The following is a 16,817-nucleotide window of genomic DNA, read 5'->3' on the forward strand; positions in this document are numbered from 1 at the left end:
AGGGACATCTGCGTTGTTTCCAGGTTCTGGCTATTATAAATAAGGCTGCTATGAACATGGTGGAGCATAGTCTTAATTGAAGCCTGAACAATGTATTTCCGATCTGTCTCCTACACAGTGACGCCTCATGGCATGTAGTAATTTGCAATTATTCTCAGATATGAATTTGAACAAATCTCTGAGGCTACAGATCATTTAAGCTCAAGTTTAATTCGAGAAGTACTTTGTTACTGACTTTCTGTTGACCTGGTGTCTAAAGCAAGCCTGCTGATGCTTTGTGTAAATAATGTCTGTCTCAGGAACAAACAAAAACTTCATGTAATTTTAAATCATGTAGGAGAACCTTTGCATTAAAACAATAACAACAACAACAACAACAGCAACAACAACAAAAACAACCAAAACATGAATCTTTGTTACAGTGATTTCCATAGATCACTGTATTGTCTTTCCAATGTTCTTAAATATTATCAATATTTACTCAAGGAGGTAAAGGAATAATCTCTAGAACAAAAGTGTAAATATTGAAGAACTTAAAGATGTTCAGCAAAATATTATAATTCCTTTCAGAAAAATCAGGTAAATGTTTGATCAGTTTTACTATGAACAGGCCCTGGCAGAACAAATGAAGTTTGAAAATAATAATAGAGGCAGAAAGGTAAAGTTTCTAACAATCATTAAATGTTAATATTGAAGGAAGCAAATAGGCTTCACAAGGAAGTCAATCTCTTACTCAAATAAACTGGACTTAACAACTCTGTTCCATTGGTTGCTTCAGTTGATAAAGTCCACAGCAACAGAAAATGAGAAAGTAAAACCAGCCTAGCTTCTCAGTCTTGCAGAATCCTTGGGCGTGTAAGGTGAAATTAACCATTTCTTTACCAGGTTGCTCTTGGTCATGGTGTTGTATTGCAGCAATAGAAACCCTAGGACACTAAGCATCTTCCGTATTCTTTTGACCAGTTCTTCTTTCCTTATACCCATAGGTCTGCCTTTGGTTCTACTACATTACTAAGTGGGTCTTCCCTCTTCTGCTTACCACCCTGACTTGGCACTTTTATTATACATTGTTACGTCTGATTGGTACTTTCAGTTTATTTCCTGTAAATCCTCTTTATCCTTTTCATGCATTTTTCTTTTCTTCCTGTGATGATATATAAACTTCAATGCACATTTATGGCCTCATAGGATTCAAGTTAAAAATTGGCATATAATTGCATTTAATTTACTGATGTGGGGGAATAGAAGTCTACTTGAACATTGTATTTAATAGTGGAGTGTTGAATTTATTGTCTATCCTGATAGGGCTACCTATATCTCCTGTAGGCCCATTTTATTTCAAATCATTCATTTGTTTGTCTAGTTACTCTGCTGTTGTAAGGAGATATATTTAGAATATTAAGTTCATGTTATGAACTTCTTTTGTCTTTTTCTATAGGTTTTTTTTAACCATGACTTAATGTATATTTATACTTAACATGTGGGACATATAGTATAAGGATTTAATATTGAATAAATGATATTCATTAAGCCAAAAGAAAAAATGGAGGAATTTACATTAAGATTTCAGCTACATTGTTGAAATGCAAATATATAGATTTTATCACTGATAAAAGGCTCATTTGTGTTTCTTCATCAGGAACATCAACTGAACCTAGAAGTTTTTTTACACCTCAATTAGAAAGAAAAAAAAACAAAATAAAAACCCAGAAAAGCATAAACTATAAGTTGATTGGCTGCTGAGACTGCAAGACTTTTTACAGAGCCCTGTATAGGATCAGGCCAAGAGGGGCAACGTCTGGCAAGCAATTAAATAGCTATGTCTTGTTGTGCAGGCCACCAACTTGTTAACTCAACATACAATAAAGGAATAGGTGGAAGGGGACCAAACTGTGGAGATTCAAGGGTATGTGCAACATGCAATGTCATATATGCAGTGCAGCCACTGCAGCTAAAGGTTAAAACCTGTTCTAAGAGGTGACCTCATGGTTTTTCATACAATCAAGGAGGAGAGAGAGGTCAGAGTTCTATAGTCACTGCCCATGCACAATCTTTCAGGAGATGAAGAGTTTGCAGTCACGAGCAGACCCTGGTCACTGGAGAGGCCTGTGATGTGTAGTGTAGACTCTTTCATGTACTGTACTATAACCTGATATTGTAAACATACTGTAATAATAATGTGTCACATGGAAACGAGAGAAGACTCAGGGTCAGCAGCAAGCTGTAATTTGTTTGTTTGTTTGTTTGTTTGTTTGTTTTGCTTTGTTTTTCGAGACAGGGTTTCTCTGTGTAGCCCTGGCTGTCCTGGAACTCACTCTGTAGACCAGGCTGGCCTTGAACTCAGAAATCTACCTGCCTTTGCCTCCCAATTGCTGGGATCAAAGACGTGTGCCACCACCTCCCGGCCGCAAGCTGTAATTTTTAAAGGCATTTCCCCCAAAGTATCCTGTGTAACACCTTGACCTTGTTCTATAATTTCTAGTCTTTTTTAAAAATAAAAGTATGGCTACTCCTGCTTTCATTTATTAAATATGCAATATTTATAGTGTAAATATTGGAGTGTAGTACTATGTTAATCAATACTGAGGAAATAGTGATAAGACATGGCACGTGTCTATTAAGATGGAATTTCTGCTCCTGTTCTTTCCTATCAGCATCCTCTAACCTTTTATGTACTGTCTACTTCCTTCTCTAGCCCCTTTCATGTCTTATCTGTTCTGTTGACCTTCTTTCTATCATCCTCTTCCTTAAAGTCAACATTTTCCCTAACTCAAGGGCCACATTATAGTTTCCTGTCTTCTTTTTAGGGTAGTGGTTATCAATTTGCACTCTTTCAATCAATTGCAACCCTTTTGGGGTCGAATGACCTTTCACAGGAGTCACCTAATAGCATCAGAAAACACAATTATTTACATTACGATTCACAACAGTATAAAAATTACAATGAGGAAACAGCAACAAAAATAATTTTATGTTTGATGATTACCACAACATGAGGAAATACATTCAGTGGTCATCTCATTAGAAAGGTTGAGAACCACTGTTCTACTGCTTACTCCTTCTTAAAAACATGTATGCAACTAAACATCTGAAACTAAAATGAGTTTATCATGCAACATACCATATCTACCATCCTGAACCTGGTACTTCATTAAATCAAACAGTGTCCAGATGAACCATGGTAGAAAGTTTATTTTTTCTTATGGTCTATTCTTTGCAGTGATACATTTGCTTGAAGTGTTTTATTCAACCCCTGGCATCCGGTGAAATCTTTTTTCAGAAGAACTGGACTTTTAAAAAGTCATTTATTTACCCTTTCTGTTTGTTTAATGCATTCTCATATTCTGATTTTAATTAGGTAACTTAATCATATCCTATTTAAAAGTATCATCCTCAGGTAATATCATTCATTGGGCATTCTGCAGCTTATTTATTTAATGTTATTGTTCATGATTTCATGTCTTTTCTTCCTTTCATGGTTAAGTAATTTAAGTTAGAATTATGTTGCCATTCTGTGAGTATTGCTTCGAATATGTTTACCATAGAATTTTGCCTTCCTAGAACTACAAGTCTTAAAAATATTAATTGGATTATAACAAGCAGTTTTGGAATGATAGGACAGTAATGATCATACCTACATGAAATTGAATTAGAAAGTATAAAATAAACATAATTGTAATTGCACTTATTATTTTACTGCTCTGCTTCATTTTGAAGTTTTCATTTCTCATAGTACATTTCCTATATTGATATTGTCCATTAGGAGATGCTAGAGCTATTATCTTAATTGTTTTTCTTTTGGCCTTCAGAGAACTTTGTGAGAATGGCATACACTCCATGTTTACACTACTGAATATGCTGAATTGTACTATACAATGAGTATTGACAGTTTTAACATGCTGGTGTTATCTGAACCTCTCTCCTTACCATATCTTTATTTTAGAAGAAATCCTTCCCTTTTTTTTATTTGTTCATTTTCTGCATTTCTGATAGAATAAATATTATTATTTTTTTAGATTTTTTATTGGTTATTTTATTTATTTACATCTCAAATATCATCCCCTTTCCAGGATTCCCCTCTACAAACCCCCATCCCCTCCTCCTTCCCACTGCTTCGATGATGGTGCTCCCCCACTCACCCACCCATTCCTACCTCATTGCCATAGCATCCTTCTACACTGGGGCTTCCACAGGACCAAGGGCCTCCCCTCCCATTGATGCCAGATAAGGCCATCCTCTGCTACATATGAAGGGCATGGGCCCTTCCATATATACTCTTTGGTTCCTGGTTTAGTCCCTGGGAGCTGTGGGAGGTCTGGTTAGTTGATATTGTTCTACCTATGGGGTTGCAATCCCCCTCAGCTCCTTCAGTCCTTCCTCTACCTTTTCCCTTAGGGTCCCAGTGTTGTCTGATGGTTGGCTCTGAGTATCAGCATCTATATTGGTCAGGCACTGGCAGAGCCTCTCAGTGGACAACTAGATCAGGCTCCTGTCAGCAAGCACTTCTTGACATCAGCAATAATGTCTGGATATGGCATCTGTAGATGGGATGGATCCCCAGGTGGGGCAGCCTCTGCATGGCCTTTCCTTCAATCTCTGTTCTACTCTTTGTCCCTACATTTTCTTTAGACATGGACAATTCTGGGTTAAAATTTTTTGAGATGGACGGGTGGCCCCATACCTCAACTGGGGGCTGTGCCTATCCACTGGATATGGCCTCTCCAGGTTCTATCTCCCCTTTGTTGGCTACTATAGCTAATGTCCTCCCTATTGGATCCTGGGAACCTCTTGCTTCCTTGGAATCTGGAACTTTGTAGTGGCTACTCCCAGTTCCCCATCCCCCACTGCTACATACCTCTGTTCAATTTCCTGCCCCCCTGTACACCTCCCCACCTCAGTCTCCTTCCACACCTGATTCTGCCACTCTTTTCTCTCCTCTTCTTTTCCTCCCAGGTCATTCCTTCCCTCTACCTACCATGATTATTTTGTTCCCCCTTCTAAATAGGACTGTAGCATCCATACTTTTGTCGTCCTTCTTCTTGAGCTTCATATGGTTTGTGAATTCTGTTGTGGGCGTTTCAAGCTTTTGAGCTAATGTCCACTTACCAGGAAGTACATACCATGTGCATTTGTTTTGTGACTGGGTTACTTCACTCAGGATATTTTCTAGTTCCACTTATTTGCCTATGAATTGTATAACTTTTCTGGGGATGGATTTTTCTTTATTTCATTTATAAGTTACGGATGCTCTGGCCTGTCATTTTCATCTGACAAGTGTTTTATTTCCTTCAGTACTCTGAATACTTCATGATGCTGTATGGCCTGTGAAGTTTTTGAGATGACTATCTTGCAAACTTGGGCAGCTTTATTTTGTTATTCATTGCATTTCTCTTGCTGTCTTGAGAATCTTGCCTTTGTTGTTCAACTTCATGATCCTGATTGTAATATTTGTTGGAGACCAATTGACTAAATTTGACTGGAGACTTATGATCCCTATGAATCTAGTTGACTGTCATTTTTGTAGGGTTGTGAAGTTTTCTGTCATAATTTATTTGAACTGTTTTTCTCTTACTTTCCCATCCTTAAATACTCCCAAACACCAATAATTCAAATATTTTATTATATTTATTATATATCTCTTTTGAGAAACTCTACATGACCTGCTTGGTTTCCATCTGAAGGCTTCTACTATTTCAGGAGTACATGAACTGTAAATCCAGATTTACTGTGAATCTTCTATTAGTATGATTTGGTATGTAATTCCTAGAAGGTACCCCAAATCCAAGGTTACATAAATCCATAAGTGATATTATATTCAATAATTTTTCATCACTGTGAAGATACCTGAGATAAACAAGTAAAGAGAGGATGTATTTTGAGTCCTAGTTTCAGAGGATACAATTTATAGACACGTATCTCCATATGCTTATATAGAAGAACCTTGTAGCAAGAATATATAACAAATCTACCTCTTTACCATAAAGTGTACAAAATTAGTCTCCTGGAAGGAGCCAAGAACAAAATGTACACAAGAACCTACCTGGTCCTGGGACCTACAACACCATCACCTAAAGTTGATATAAGCTTGGGGTCTGATAATCAACAGGGAGGCATGTAGTAATATTGGAAATTCAAAACATAAGGAATGTATTACTAAATGACCTGGGTGTTTGTTAAAAAGGTATGGATCATTCTGAAAACTTGCACTTATTGTCAGAATATACCCAGACCGTCATCAGCAATAACTGATCTATAGTGAGAATTCTCGCCAGCTCCACTTCCAGGTTTTCCCACAGAGGTTCTGAAGAGAAAACAAGGTGTGTTTCTTAGAGGCAATAATCTGTTAATTTGGATCACTTTATTTGGAAATCGAGGCCATTAATATTGAGAGTATTGAACTGTAGATTACTTCTTGTCATTATGTCACCTCTTTTGAGGTGCTTAAGCTTGTCTTTGGGTTAAAGTATTCCTTCCAGTATTATTTATAGAGCTGATTTAGTGGTTATGAATTCTTTAATCTGTTTTTATCATTAATTTTTTTCTTCTTCAATTTCAATTGAAAGATTTTCTGTGTCAATATTCTGTTTGAAAATTGTGACCTTTCAGAATTGGAAATTTTTCTTTATATGCCATTCAGTCTTTAACAGATTTTGTCAAAGAATCAGGGGCTGTTCTGATGGGCCTGCATTCATAAGCTTCACTCTCCTGTACCTTCTGGTATCCTTTCTTAATTATTTGTTTTTAACGTTTTAACTATACTATATATTGTAGTGAGAATTTTGGTTTCTTTCTATTTATTTATTTATTTATTTATTTTCAGATCTGAGGACCGAACCCAGGGCCTTGCACTTGCTAGGCAAGCACTCTACCACTGAGCTAAATCCCCAACTCCTGAATTTGGGTTTCTTTAAAACCCAATTATGTGAATTTACTTTCATTTTAATCCCAGGTGTGGGATATGTGGTTGCTTCAAATTGTCCACAGCAGCTAACAATAATTTGCCTAGTGCTCTGACAGAGACATGATTCTGGCAGATGATGACAGTTTACATTGGGAATTCTGGCATCTCTGGAAAAGGTATATAAATGCCAGAGTCCAGAGAGAGATGACAGCTACTGCTCCCCTTGCTGCTGCCCCTGCTGCTGCTGGTCCCTGCTGCTGCTGCTGGTGGTCCCTGCCACTGTGTGTTTTGTTTTGCCATTTGCTGGTTGCTGGTTGCTTTTGCTGCTGTGCTGGTTGCCACTGCTGGTTGGAGATAATCCTGAGGAAGAAGATTGGACTTTTTTCTAGGAACTTGACACCCTGATCATCAGGAAGTAATCTAAAGGGATCTATACTCCATCTCCCCTCTAGCCTTCATTATTTCCTACCTAGTGTGGTGAGGTTGGAAGGGAGTAGGGTGGGGAAGTGTGATAGATATTAAAACCCAATAAGTTTTGTTTGTTTGTTTGTTTGAATATTTCCTTTATTTACATTTCAAGTGTTATCCCTTTTCCTAGTTTCTCTCCCTCCCAAAAACACCCTATCACATTCTCCCTCCCTCTGCTTCTATGAGAATGTTCCTCCACCCGCCCACCCAACCCCTCCTCCCCGCCTTCTATACTGGGGCATCTATCAAGCCTTCATAGGACCAAGGACCTCTTCTTCCATTGGTGCAGGACAAGGCCATCCTCTGCTACATATGCAGCTGGAGCCATGTGTACTCCTTTGCTGATGGCTTAGTCCCTGGGAGTTTTGGGAGGTCTGGTTGGTTGATATTGTTGTTCTTCCCATGGGGTTACAAACCCCTTCAACTCCTTCAGTCTCTTCTCGAAGTCCTCTATTACGGACCCCGCACGCAGTCCAATGGTTGGCTGCTAACATCATCTCTGTGTTTGTAAGGCTCTAGCAGGGCCCCTTAGGAGACAGCTATATCAGGCTCCTGTCACCATGCACTTCTTGGCATCCATAATAGTGTCTGGGTTTGGTATTCATCTGACTCCCCTTACAATTGGAACAGGGCTCTCTCTGACTCTGTTGCCTGTCATTGGGCCCCCTTCCCATACCTGGACTGCTTTGCTGGGCCTCAGTGTGAGAGGCCCAATGTGCTTTATCTTTCTGGGACTAGGTGTCCAGTATGGGGTGGTACACAAGGAGGACTTCACCTTCTGTGCAGAGAAGGAGAGGGGGGAATGACAAGTGGAATTTGTAAGGGTGGGCTGGGAGGAGAGTAAAGAGGGAGTAGTAACCAGGATGTAAAGTGAATAAAAAAAGAAATTATTGAAAAAAACCTAAAATATCTTCAGAGAATAACTTATGTTCTAAATTTTTTTTGACATAACTACTTGAAAAAGTCTACCCATGGTTATTTGTATGCTTCTTTTAAAATTAATCATGTCTCCATCATTCTCAACTAAATGATCTCCAACCTATAAGGTAATATTTATGAGTTATTTATATATATAAAAAGTTTTGCTCACACATTTTCTTCTCCTTACAGTTAACCTGAGTTAATCTCTTCTTTGCTCTTTTACCAGGTGACAATTTGTTGATTTTGTTGTTTGTTTCTCTGTCTACTTGACTAGATCAGTAGCTTTGGGTACCTTGAGCTGTTACAACAGCCCAGGTACCTTGGTAAACAGTTGATACACATTCATTTGATGAATAGTTGAAAACATGAATAAATGTCTTCACTTAAAATTGTAACATATGAAGCAAGAAATGTATTTATTTCTATAATGATATCTGTTGGTATTTGTAAACCTTACAATGTTTTTGTTAGATTTTATAGTAAATAATCAAAGTTCATTTTGAAAGTGTTCGTCTGACTCATGTGAGCAATTGGGATTTATATTATCCTATATTTTTCTCCTTCTATTTGGAAAGCATACCTTTAATGTATCATATGTTGATTTATGAGGCTATGCAAGAATTTTAAATAACTTATATACTATATATCTTTAAACTACTTAAGTCTTTATAACTCTTATTCATTTCTTTTTCTCCTATTTATTCTCCACCTATTTATTTTCCCCTTCATTTAAACATTTTTGTATGTGTATGTCCTAATTTCATTATATTTTTCCTTGATCTTAAAACTAGAACATCCATATATATAGACACATATGCACAAAGATGCAAGTGTACAATTCATATAATAATCTAAAATAATAAGTGAATACTATTTGTACCATCTATTGCTTGTAGTTTTGATATATATTATATTATATTATATTATATTATATTATATTATATTATATATACCACATATATAATGCATGGTTTCCAGGATCCTAAACCAGCCTCAAAATCCCCACCATGTGCTGAGGGTGAGTGGATTATAGGTGTGCACCCAGTTGATGCTGAGTTGCAGATCAAACATTAGGGTATCATACAAGGTAAGCACCTACCAAATAACTTATATCCACAGACTGAAATTTGTAAATATGATGGCACATGATATCTAAATGGAAGGTATATGCATCCTCAAATATAGATTTACTTTTGTAGCCAAACAAGTATTAATGCTATCTATAGGCATCATGAATTGATTAAATAGTCTTTAAAAGTTCTGGCTTACATTAAACATGAACCCTTCAAGAAATCAGGTTCTTATTTTGTAAACTTTTTAGAAGTACTTTATTCTTACTAGGACAACCACAAATTGCTGGTGTTTCGTCTCTCTTATTGTGTGAACTCCTTTAAAAAGGGATCATGTTTTATTTATGGCCATATTCAAACTGTAGAGCAGCAGAGGTCCATTCTCTACGATAAACTGTCAAATGAATAAATATAATAAGAAAAACAGCCAATTTTGCAGATTTTCTCAATTCTTTAAAAGCCTAGTAGTTAAAGGATTTATTTGAGTTGCTAAATTTATACAGTAGATTATGTAAATACAAAAAGTGAATGATGTTGTAACTCACATTTTTTTCCTACTAGAAATAAGCAAGGGCTTTGATATATTCTGAATGTAAGTTCTCCTTCAATAACAATGCTACTATGCTTTAAATTGCAACTTTATAGCAATATGCATTAGATGGCAAAAGTGCTTCCCAGCATGCCTGACAGCCTGAGTTCCATCACAGAAGCTACATGGTGGAAGGAGAGAGTGGATTCAGGAAAGTTGTTCTTTGTTCTCCACACATGCACCACAACACAGATATCCCCACCACTACACACTTTATACCCACATACACTCACTACCCCAAAAGAGCACACACACACATACACCATACATATATCATATCCACTTCTCCTTCTCTCTTTCTCTCTCCCCCTCTCTCTTCCCTTCTTTTCCCCTCCACAAAAAATAAATTGATAAATAATTGTTTAAAAAATGTGTATATAGTACTGTTCCCAGATTGGGGTATGAGATTCAACCAATTGAGCAATTGAGTGAATATCTCAGAAATCCCTCAGTTTATTAGACTGCCCTAAGGAGACTATGTGATTATGTTCAATGCAAAACATAAATGATGGGAACTATTTTTTAGTAGATGCATTACTTCCATATAATAATATTTAGAATCCTTAGCTTTACTTTGCATCAAATATTAATGCTTGTGCAAATGTAGTCACAGAAAACATGCAGTTATTAAAATATAGACATAAAACTGGACAAAATTTATAGTTCCCTATGGAAATTAAAACTCTCTATGTACAATTGTGCAATTGTATGTAACAAGCAAACTTCTCACTTCCTACTATTAATGTAAAGTGAATTTTCCTTTTTGCTTCAGGAATTGGGGAAATAGAAACAGGATGACTTTGATATCCATATCAATTCAATTAGAGTTCTCTACAAGGAAAGCTAATTATTTTTAACCTGCAACTCACTTTATTTTTATAAGGAAATTTCAAAATAAAAATGTTTATATAAGTAGCTGTCAATGCAGATATAAATGCCAATAAAAATTAGACTTAACACCCAGAAAGCACACGAGATAGTAAATGGACCTCCAAAGAGAGGAGGTCAAGGGTTTGCTTTTACCAATTTATTGTCTTTAGAAATTGAAAGGTTCATGTCTGTTTTGCAGAGAGGAGTGTTCTATTCTAAATTGTGTTGTATGCTCAATACCATGTGCCAATGATGACTTACTTTAACACATTTATTTTTAATTATGTATATGTATGACCTCTCTCTCTCTCTCTCTCTCTCTCTCTCTCTCTCTCTCTCTCTGTGTGTGTGTGTGTGTGTGTGTGTGTGTTGTGTGTGTTTATGTGTTGACTTGTGATTGCAGGATACAGAATAGAATGTCAAATTCCCTATACCTCAAAATAAAAGCAGTTGTGGGCAGCCTAATGTGGGTATCAAGAACAGACAGTGAGTTCTCTGGAAGTGCTCTGAACAACTGTGCTAGGTTCTCAGCCATGATACTTTGCTTTAAAACTAGACCTGACATCCTTTATGTTCTCTTCTCTTTAATCTATTTTTCAAAATCATTACTTTATGATATAATAAGGTTCAAATTTATGTTTTAATTCCAATTAAAGTATTTTGTTTAACTCATTGCTCATGTACAAAGGCTTTGTTATTTTTGAGCTATGCTATAATTGGTGGTTCAACATAATGTTGCTTTGTATGACATGCTATCACATATTTAATTTACTTGAAATCCACAGGAACAGTCACTTGTTCTATCAGTCTCTATCAGTCACTTAGAACACTGTCCCTAAGTGCATAGTCATTTTAGCAATATCCTTGAATTCAATAAATTGTACACAGGAACATCTGTTTCCCTGTTCTCTTTTTTTCAAGTCATTGTTCTCTAAACCAATCCAAAGCTTGCTTTGCATCATCACATCAGCATCAGTTGTGTAGCTTTCCAAAATTACTTCTTATTTTTGAAACTGTTTTATCTCTTAAAGATTATTTTCTTTTGTTTAGTGATTTGACACAAGAACCAACAAGTGATTTGTTGATTGGAGTAATTTAGGCTATAAAGACCGATTTAGAAACATTTAACATCTCAAGAGTATTGAGCTATTTGACCTAAGACTTGAAATATCCCAAACTTAGTTTAGGTATATTTGCAAATATTTAACTTTTTCTCATTGTGAATGATAAGCACTTATTTTATTTGCTATACTTTGAAAGTATAGATTTACTTTTATGCTTTCTAATAAGTTTTAAGTTATTCTAATTATCAAGCATTTATGTAACAATATGTTTAATACAAGAAAGTGTGACTAAGATAATAGTTGCACATAAAAACATGATAGAAATTATTGTAGATACTTGTAAGTTATCATTACAATGATAATAGATTTTTGAAGCATATTTCTGAAATCTAAACTTTTGAATATTTTGCAGATGTATTTTCAGTGTTTATTCATAGTTCATGTGTATTTTTATAGCACTTTGTCATGTGATTTTATTGTGTATTGTATTTCAATTAATTGAGATATATTTATGAATTATCATGTATAAAGTACAATGAAATCAATAAATTTCTCTAACTAACAATAATATCACCTTGAGTAAGGACCAAATTAAGTGAGAGAATATAAAAACCTTATAATATTACTTTTTATAATATAACCTCAAAATGCGCAGATCCAAAGATACTTAGAATGAGAAATAGAAGAAAGAATAGTTTAATATATATTTGGACAACTGATGCAATACCATTTTGCAAATCTGTTTTGTTCATATCTATGTCTGTATTCTTGTTTATACAGTTGTACTTTTGTGTACAGATACACATACTTGTGTACAAACATATATATGCAGATGTCAGAGAACAAAAACTCTCAAAAAACTTTCAAAAACATAGGTCACCGTTTCATTTTATTATTTTATTTATTTACATTCCCAATATTGCCCCCATCCTGGTCTCCTTTCAACAAGTTCTTCACCCCTCTTCCCCTCTCCTTTGCTTCTGAGTGGGTACTACCCCCTCCACCTACTTCCACCTCACCCTGCTAATATCCCCTTTCCCTGGGGCATCAAGTTGTAAGACAAGGTCTTTCTCATTGGCCTGCAGTAAGCCAGGAAGGTTGTGTGCCGTGCCTGAGATTCTTACCTGATATTTCTACTTCTTCACTGCTGGGATTTTAATTATATGCTACCACCCTAGTCTTGTCTACCTGGATTTGGAAGCTTAGACTCAGATCTTCATGGTTGCCAGACAGGCGTAAAAGATATATCATCCAAGGTAACTTTTCAGCTCAGATCATTATTGTTTTTTTAAAACAAAACTCTAGTCACAAAACCTCCTATTTAGTTACCTCTTCACATGCTATGTAAAATTTGACATTAGACTTCTGCCTTTCCTTTGTGAATACTCTTGTCCCTCTTGGAAACTTTCCCTAGGGCTGGGGAGATGCTCACTGAATATAAGCACAGAGTTTGATGTCAGGCCCAGATATGTCAGCTTACAACTATTGTCACTCCATCTCTGGAGCATCCCCACCTTCTTACAGCATCCATTGGCCCTGAGAACTCAAATTATGCACAGATATACAAGCAGACAAAACACTTTTGAGAATAGATTTAAAGCAAAAGAAAACAGGGATATTTCCTTAATGTCTCTGTTTATTCAGGCCATTTAGTTTAAGTGCTACAACTCCTTAGCCATTCCACAATCACTCTCATTCAGAAAGGGAGTTATCATCACTGTTATTTCAAGACCTTACCCAGTGAATAGCATGGCTTTAATTATCTTACATGCCACCATGTATGTATATATATATGATTTCATTAATCTGGTTATCAGCCTGGGAATGGTATCTGTATACCTGTGTGTGTGTTTATGTGTGTGTGTATATGTTCGTGTGTGTGAATTTTCATTACATTTACCTGGACTATAACCATGACAGTTGGCATTTCCCAAGGGAATAATCTTCTGGCTCAGTGAATAGCATTTGGTATTCTACTTACCATCTCAGTGAAGGCATCAGCTAAATACCTACGCAGTGATGGAGAAATTCAATCTAGTGTGGAACATATTTCTTTTAGAAGCCCTGCAATTTCACTCTATGGAAAGGCAGGTGTTCTCAGCAGGAACCAGACCTCCACATGAAGAATTCCTCTGAGACCCTGCGATGCCAGAGTTAGAGGCACACTTTCTCTCCTCTGGGCTCATGAGATTATTTTGTTCAGACACTAGTTATTACAGGGAGTGGCTGGGCCAACTGCTTTTACCTGCAGTTATATTGTGAGCATGTAAGATTTTATATATCTATCTGTCTCTCTATATCTATATTGAGGAAAGCCCCAAAATTCCCACAAATACTAATTTCTTGACAATAAATTTCCTCCTGGGTTAGCATAAATAGAATTAAGTACCAAATTAGCTAAATTCTGGTTCAAAGTCATGGTTCAAATGAGTATTTAACAAGCTCTCTCTTTTCTCAGTAACGACTCATTGATTTTTTCCCCCCAGAATGAGATTAAGTATTCATTTTAAAAGGATAACTAAACCAGAAACAAGAATTCTCTTTTTAAGTTACTGTGTAAACTATGTAACAAAAACTATATTGGAAATCAAAACAGCATTAAAATGTCAACTATATCTAGCCACTATTATTAGACCAAATAATTGTGTTTTGCTATGGTCTGAAAAATTGTAGGATTTAAAGAGAAAACTAGACAAAGAATATTTAGTCTTTATCTTGGTTAAGTATTTCAACTCTGTGAAGAGAATCTGAATTTAATTGAAATCCAAAAAATAATCATATGTTATATTATATGTCATATAAAGTAACATGCAGCAATTCCTATGAAATCATAATTTTAAGAGCACAAAACCGGTCTCATTAGCACTCATGTAATAAAACTACGGCAGAGCAGAGCTTTCTGCATTAGTCTCCAAGATACCAGTGATGGAGCCCGGGTTCAAATATGTATTCACTCTAATGTCTGCTGAGCAAAAGTAAATGAGAAAATGAGAGTTGTGTGAGTTAAAGATCAGAGACTGAAAGCCAACTGAGAGGAGATCTATCCCAGATACCCCAGATTGACCTGAGCAATAATAATATTTCTAAAATAATGCTAAGATTTCCATTATCCTGAGCATAGGTTCACTAATCGTCCACCTTAAAATGCTCTTCAAACTGATAAGCACACACTCATGTCGTTATTATCTGCAAGTTGAGGTTAAACATTTGGAGATATTCTATTGAAAGCCTAGTGTTTCTGACTCAAGTCATATTGCCCAGGTTAATCCCGGCAAGTACTCTGTTAACTTGCCATATATTCACCTTTTTCTCTTCTCAGTGTTTGAGCTACAGACAAAAAGTAGCGTTAGAATAATTCCTATCTGCAAATACTGATACAGGAATTTAATGGATTTTATAAAGAGAACTCTGCCAGAACAGTGCTGTGTATTACCATTCTTAAAATTGTAAGTGCTTGCTCTTTCTAAGCTGGCACTCCTTAAGGACGAAGCCATGTTCCACTCGAGCGCCAAGAGAGTGAAGCCCACTGGCGAGAACCGGGACAAGTTCCAGGCTGGCATCTCTCAGGCGCTGCTCGAGCTGGAGATGAACTCAGATCTCAAGGCAGAGGTGTGGGAAGTCAACATCGCCGCACCCAAAGAAATTGAAGTTGGTGGTGATGGGAAAGCTATCATCATTTTTGTACTAATTCCTCAGCTTAAATTTTTCCAGAAAATCCAAGTCTGACTAGTTCATGACTTGGAGAAAAAGTCCAATGGGGAGCATGTGTCTTCATTGCTCTGCCCAAGCCAACCCAGAAAATCCGTACGAAAGACAAGCAAAACCGCACCCTGACAGCAGTACACATAGCCATCCTTGAGGACGTGGTCTTCCCAAGTGAAATTGTGGGTGAGAGGATCCAGGTGAAACTGGATGGCAGCCGGCTCATAAAAGTTCATTTAGACAAAGCGCAGCAGAACAACGTGGAGCACAAGGTCGAAACTCTTTCTGGTGTATACAAGAAGCTCACAGGCAAGGGTGTTAATGTTGAATTCCCAGAGTTTCAGTTGTAAAAAAAAAATGACTGAATAAAGTTTCATTCATAGGTAAAAAATTTGTAACAAACATGATTTACAACAAAACATGATTTAGACAAAGAGACTTATTTTTAGCTCTGTAATGTTTCCTACAATGTATAAGAGAATTTGAGGTGGGGTGTTTATACTTCAACCCAAGTTATAAAATTAAATAGTAAAATCTATCCTGAATTCTCAAAACAGTATTCTATTTCACTATTAGAATATTAAAAATTTCTTCCTTATGATTCTTTTGTTCTTCCAGTATTTCTTTAAATTTCATCTAGAGCACAGTGATTATTCATTATTTACATATTGTTACTAAATTAGTTAATTGAGCATGACAGATAATTAAATCAGGTAGAATTTGAATTATTCATGCAGTAAATAAATTAATGTTCAGAGAGTTTTTCTTTTATTTCTAGAATATCCTATTAGTTTTCTATTACTTAATAGCATATATATATGTATATATTTAATGGGCAGTATATATTCATAGAATAGTATTATGTATCAACAAAATGTTATTAATTTCACTACTTTACTTTGACTAAAAAAAAAATCCTTCAGCAGCTCTTAATAAAGCTTCTAAATACATCTGATAGTCTGATAAAACATGTATCATCCAAATGTGGCAGTAAGGCTCTATTTTCCCAACAAGTACAGAAAGATGTATGCAGCTGACTCTTCATTATGTGTCAATGCTCTGTCCTCCAAGTATAAATACCTGTATGGTGTTACAGTGTGATTGCCTGATTAATATAGAAAATAGTCTGTCTAGTATTAGATAGATTGACTGCAGATCATTTCTTCACAAGCAATTATAAAGCCATTCCTGTGATCTTACAGCCCTGCATGTATGTATGTTCACAAAAAAAT

The 16,817-nt window shown here is 36.0% G+C and overlaps 1 pseudogene; it reads left to right on the forward strand.

Moving 5' to 3' along the window:
• The first annotated feature begins 15,375 nt into the window (after positions 1 to 15,375).
• Positions 15,376 to 15,935, forward strand: LOC116080500 (annotated as a pseudogene).
• The last annotated feature ends 882 nt before the right edge of the window (positions 15,936 to 16,817 follow it).

The sequence above is a fragment of the Mastomys coucha genome, unplaced genomic scaffold (assembly GCF_008632895.1).
Source record: "Mastomys coucha isolate ucsf_1 unplaced genomic scaffold, UCSF_Mcou_1 pScaffold6, whole genome shotgun sequence".
Classification (NCBI taxonomy): Eukaryota; Metazoa; Chordata; class Mammalia; order Rodentia; family Muridae; genus Mastomys; species Mastomys coucha.